This window comes from Haliotis rubra, unplaced genomic scaffold (genome assembly GCF_003918875.1).
Source record: "Haliotis rubra isolate DU_JTF1 unplaced genomic scaffold, ASM391887v1 Scf659, whole genome shotgun sequence".
Taxonomy (NCBI): Eukaryota; Metazoa; Mollusca; class Gastropoda; order Lepetellida; family Haliotidae; genus Haliotis; species Haliotis rubra.
The window spans coordinates 8,845-15,996 of record NW_025767367.1 but is presented as its reverse complement, the minus strand read 5'-3'; positions in this window follow the sequence as shown (position 1 = coordinate 15,996).

Below are 7,152 nucleotides of genomic sequence, written 5' to 3'. Positions count from 1 at the left end.
ATGTGACCCTTTGCAGCTTGAAGATTGTGAAACGCGGTCAGTTAATCTGTACATGTCCAGTTTTCACTAATATATACTGTCATAAATATTGGTAAAACTTTGTCCAGTTTTACCGTGTTAATAGTATCCCCCTGTTCTTTTGAAATTTCGTCCCGAAATTTGTATAAGCAAAATAACACCATACATATTTACAGTACGAGTGATGGGTAAATCGTGGTACAGAAACAACTGGTATCGCGTACCCATGATGACTGACGAGAACATGTGTACAGGTTGAACTTAGTCCGTGGAAGGTGTATACAGAGGGAACAATAGGTGCAAGATGCAAGTTAAGGAACCAAGTGTAAGTAAGGAGCATTAAAGGGATAGTGATAAAGTTACTGGAACATCTGACAATCATGATGCTGAGTAGATTAGCGATGTGCCTCTTTCCCAAAACAATACACAAGAAAAACTTGCATCATTTTATGTGTACACCAAATGGAACAGTATATAGGGTTTGGTTGAAAATGCGGTGTGTGGAACTCGAAGGGAGTTCGAGTTATCTTAGGTTCAACACAACCCGGCGGTGGGGTAGCCTAGTGGTTAAGGCGTTCGCTCGGCACGCTGAAGACCCGGGTTCGATTCCCCACATGGTACAATATGTTAAGGCCGATTTCTGGTGTCCCCCGCCGTGATAGTGATGGAATACTGCTAAAAGCGGCGTACAACTCACTCACTCACTCACTCAATCTACACAACCGAAAAATAGCTTACCACACGAATTGGCGATTAGTTTGAGAACCCTGCTCCCAGCTCAACTATTGTCACTGCTTGTGTTAATACCTCTCAGTTAATTTGTCATATGTATAATCATTCTTCGAAAATATGTTAAGTTGGCGAAAGTATATGAAAAAGAGTGAGTGAGTATGGTTAAACTCCGCCGTTAGCACTATTCCAGCAATATCACGGCGGGGGAAACCAGAAATTGGCTTCACATATCATAGCCTAGTGGTTAAGGCGTTCGCTCGGCACGCTGAAGACCCGGGTTCGATTCCCCACATGGTACAATATGTTAAGGCCGATTTCTGGTGTCCCCCGCCGTGATAGTGATGGAATACTGCTAAAAGCGGCGTAATACTCACTCACTCACTCACTCAATCTACACAACCGAAAAATAGCTAGCCACACGAATTGGCGATTAGTTTGAGAACCCTGCTCCCAGCTCAACTATTGTCACTGCTTGTGTTAATACCTCTCAGTTAATTTGTCATATGTATAATCATTCTTCGAAAATGTGTCAAGTTGGCGAAAGTATATGAAAAAGAGTAAGTGAGTATGGTTTTACTCCGCTATTAGCACTATTCCAGCAATATCACGGCGGGGGAAACCAGAAATGGGCTTCACATATCACGGCGGGGGCACCAGAAATTGGCTTCACATATCACGGCGGGGGAAACCAGAAATGGGCCTCACATATCACGGCGGGGGACACCAGAAATGGGCTTCACATATCACGGCGGGGGAAACCAGAAATGGGCTTCACATATCACGGCGGGGGGAAACCAGAAATGGGCTTCACATATCACGGCGGAGGAAACCAGAAATGGGCTTCACATATCACGGCGGGGGAAACCAGAAATGGGCTTCACATAGCGGTACTGGAGATTAGTTAACACTCAAAAACACATGGTTTTTATTTATATAAACTGATTGGATTGGATTGGATTAAACAACATCAAAAACTCGCATAATACACTGATTGCTGATGCGGTTTTTATCTTTTGAAAGTCAGTAGATTATGGTTTTCTTTTAGAAGAGTCTTTACAGAGTTATGTCCCTTACAGTGTTGGCATAAGCTCATTGTAGCCTTTTGCAGATCATTCATTCCAGCACCTGCCCTTACTTAATGTACAACTGCTATATATAAGAGTTGAAATTTGTCGCTCAACACATATTCAGGTTATAGTCGAAGATTTAGTCCAGTATTAGGTATTATATAGAAACCGACACCAGACCTCCGCTGCCTCTCCGGTGTTATACAGGACACAGAATGTATGCATGCATATACTTGTACATTTGGGATTACACTTTCTCATTGAAGTACAAATTCTAGTACTTTTGGGGGTTGAGTCCCATGCGACGATTGTTGAAAGTTTCTTTTTAATCAGATTTGTATATATAAGAGACGTTTGTTACAGAGCAATACATTTATCTCCAATGTAGATAGGCTTCTATTGAATACAGCGTTGACAACATGTAGGTTTAAATACTGTTACTGGATGACAACAACGTTCTACTGACGTTAGACTGTATGGGGGAAGGGTGGGGGTGAGTGTTATCGTATGACCAGAAATTATTGACAATTTTAGGAATATGTTTAATTGGATTTCTAGTATAAACAACCTGTACATGGTGATCTCAACACTGGCAGAGGAGGATACAGCCTTTCCTTTCGTATACCCTGAATAAAATCAGTGCTTCATTCCTGCATTATTTTCAGCTATTTACATGATGCAGTGTAACACTTCTGGGGATGAATGATCTTCCAGTCTTCGGATTCAAGATCAACTTTGTTTGGAAATGAACATCTCTTGCTGACGATTGCTGAAAGTTTCTTTTTAATCAAAATTGTGAAACGTATATATGAGAGACATTGTTACAGAGGTAGACATCTACCTCCAATGTAGATAGGCTTCTATTGAATACAGCGTTGATAACATGTAGATTTAAATACTGTTACTGGATGACAACAACGTTCTACTGACGTTAGACTGTATGGGAGAGGGGTGGGGGTGAGTGTTATCGTATGACCAGAAATTATTGAGAATTTTAGGAATATGTTTAATTGGATTTCTAGTATAAACAACCTGTACATGGTGATCTCAACACTGGCAGAGGAGGATACAGCCTTTCCTTTCGTATACCCTGAATAAAATCAGTGCTTCATTCCTGCATTATTTTCAGCTATTTACATGATGCAGTGTAACTCTTCTGGGGATGAATGATCTTCCAGTCTTCGGATTCAAGATCAACTTTGTTTGGAAATGAACATCTCTTGCTGACGATTGCTGAAAGTTTCTTTTTAATCAAAATTGTGAAACGTATATATGAGAGACATTGTTACAGAGGTAGACATCTACCTCCAATGTAGATAGGCTTCTATTGAATACAGCGTTGATAACATGTAGATTTAAATACTGTTACTGGATGATAACAACGTCCTTCTGACGTTAGACTGTATGGGGAGGGGGGGGGTGAGTGTTATTCTGGTCTTACAATACGTTAATCACAGAGTTGTCCTCCGTTTGATATTAAATAAAGTGCACGTAAAATACACTGATTAAACGGAAGTCGGGTCAAACCGAAACTAGGATTACAGGTATCCGACAGGTGAAAGTTGCTCTCGCCCTCTCTGTGTTCAAACCATCTGTACCATCTTACTCAGGTAAGGTGTACACTGTACGTACATCTGTACGGAACGATGATTTGTCTAGTGTACAGTGTGTGGTGGTTTAGACTAGCCAGAGGTAGCTATTTGTGGATGTTGATAACATGACCACACCCTGATGGTATAACTGTAATATACACATTGTAACAACCACTTGTACCCATAGATTCCGTGACACGTATACAACTGTAATATACATATTGTAACAACCACTTGTACTCATAGATTCCGCGACACGTATACAACTGTAATATACACATTGCAACAATCACTCGTACCCATAGATTCCGTGACACGTATACAACTGTAATATACATATTGTAACAACCACTTGTACTCATTGATTCCGCGACACGTATACAACTGTAATATACACATTGTAACAATCACTCGTACCCATAGATTCCGCGACACGTATACAACTGTAATATACATATTGTAACAATCAGTTGTACTCATAGATTCCGTGACACGTATACAACTGTAATATACATATTGTAACAATCAGTTGTACTCATAGATTCCGTGACACGTATACAACTGTAATATACATATTGTAACAATCAGTTCTACCCATAGATTCCGTGACACGTATACAACTGTAATATACATATTGTAACAATCAGTTGTACCCATAGATTCCGTGAGACGTATACAACTGTAACATACATATTGTAACAATCACTTGTACCCATAGATTTCGCGACACGTATACAACTGTTATATACATATTGTAACAATCAGTTGTACCCCTAGATTTCGCGACACGTATACAACTGTAATATACATATTGTAACAATCAGGTGTAACCATAGATTTCGTGACACGTAAATAACTGTAATATACATATTGTAACAATCAGTTGTACCCATAGATTCCGTGAGACGTATACAACTGTAACATACATATTGTAACAATCAGTTGTACCCCTAGATTTCGCGACACGTATACAACTGTAATATACATATTGTAACAATCAATTTTACTCATAGATTCCGTGACACGTATACAACTGTAATATACATATTGTAACAATCAGTTGTACCCATAGATTCCGTGAGACGTATACAACTGTAATATACATATTGTAACAATCAGTTGTACCCATAGATTCCGTGACACGTATATAACTGTAATATACATATTGTAACAATCAGTTGTACCCCTAGATTTCGCGACACGTATACAACTGTAATATACATATTGTAACAATCAATTTTACTCATAGATTCCGTGACACGTATATAACTGTAATATACATATTGTAACAATCAGTTGTACCCATAGATTCCGCGACACGTATACAACTGTAATATACATATTGTAACAATCAGGTGTACCCATAGATTTCTGTGACACGTAAATAACTGTAATATACATATTGTAACAATCAGTTGTACCCATAGATTCCGTGACACGTATACAACTGTAATATACATATTGTAACATTCAGTTGTACCAATAGATTCCGTGAGACGTATACAACTGTAACATACATATTGTAACAATCAGTTGTACCCATACATTTCGCGACACGTATACAACTGTAATATACATATTGTAACAATCAGGTGTACCCATAGATTCCGCGACACGTATACAACTGTAATATACAAATTGTAACAATCAGTTGTACCCCTAGATTTCCCGACACGTATACAACTGTAATATACATATTGTAACAATCAGGTGTACCCATAGATTCCGTGACACGTAAACAACTGTAATATACATATTGTAGCAATCGGTTTCACCCATAGATTCCGTGACACATAAACAACTGTAATATACATATTGTAACAACCACTTCTACCCCTAGATTCCGTGACACGTATACAACTGTAATATACATATTGTAACATTCAGTTGTACCCATAGATTCCCTGACACATAAACAACTGTAATATACACATTGTAACAATCAGTTGTACCCATACATTCCGCGACACGTAAACAACTGTAATATACATATTGTAACATCAGTTGTACCCATAGATTCCGTGACACGTACACAACTGTAATATACATATTGTAACAATCAGTTGTACCCATACATTCCGTGACACGTATACAACTGCAATATACATATTGTAACAATCAGTTGTACCCATAGATTCCATGACACATATACAACTGTAATATACACGTTGTAACAATCAGTTTTACTCATAGATTTCGTGACACGTACACAGCTGTAATATACATATTGTAACAATCAGTTGTACCCAAAGATTGCATGACACATATACAACTGTAATATACACGTTGTAACAATCAGTTTTACTCATAGATTCCGTGACACGTATACAACTGTAATATACACATTGTAACAATCAGTTGTACCCATAGATTCCATAACACATATACAACTGTAATATACACGTTCTAACAATCAGTTTTACTCATACATTCCGTGACACGTACACAACTGTAATATACATATTGTAACAATCAGTTGTACCCATAGATTCCGTGACACGTAAACAACTGTAATATACATATTGTAACAATCAGTTTTACTCATAGATTCCGTGACACGTATACAACTGTAATATACACATTGTAACAATCAGTTGTACCCATAGATTCCATGACACATATACAACTGTAATATACACGTTGTAACAATCAGTTTTACTCATACATTCCGTGACACGTACACAACTGTAATATACATATTGTAACAATCAGTTGTACCCATAGATTCCGTGACACGTAAACAACTGTAATATACATATTGTAACAATCAGTTTTACTCATAGATTCTGTGACACGTATACAACTGTAATATACATATTGTAACATTCAGTTGTACCCATAGATTCCGCGACACATAAACAACTGTAATATACATATTGTAACAACCAGTTGTACCCATACATTCCGCGACACGTAAACAACTGTAATATACATATTGTAACAATCAGTTGTACCCATACATTCCGCGACTCGTAAACAACTGTAATATACATATTGTAACAATCAGTTGTACCCATAGATTCCGTGACACATACACAACTGTAATATACATAATGTAACAATCAGTTGTACCCATACATTCCGTGACACGTATACAACTGTAATATACATATTGTAACAATCAGTTGTACCATAGATTCCGAGGCACGTATACAACTGTAATATACACATTGTAACAATCAGTTGTACCCATAGATTCCATGACACATATACAACTGTAATATACACGTTGTAACAATCAGTTTTACTCATAGATTCCGTGACACGTAAACAAGTGTAATATACATATTGTAACAATCAGTTGTACCCAAAGATTCCGCGACACGTATACAACTGTAATATACATATTGTAACAATCAGTTGTACCCATAGATTCCGTGACACTTATACAACTGTAATATACATATTGTAACAATCAGTTGTACCCACAGATTCCGTGACACGTATACAACTGTTATATACACATTGTAACAAACAGTTGTACCCATAGATTTTGAGACACGTAAACAACTGTAATATACATATTGTGTTGCGGTCAAATGCTTGAGCTATATTTAGATTGAGATCATGTGATCTAGGGTAAGTCACATGACTGTAAAAAGGGGAGATAACTTGGGAACAGAAGCATGCAATGTACAGTTTCAGTGTGGAGTTCAGTGTTGCAATACGGTTTTTCAACCGGCAACAGCAGAAGTAACAGAAAACAGTGCACACAGATAAAACACAGAATAAAGTTTGCTGTG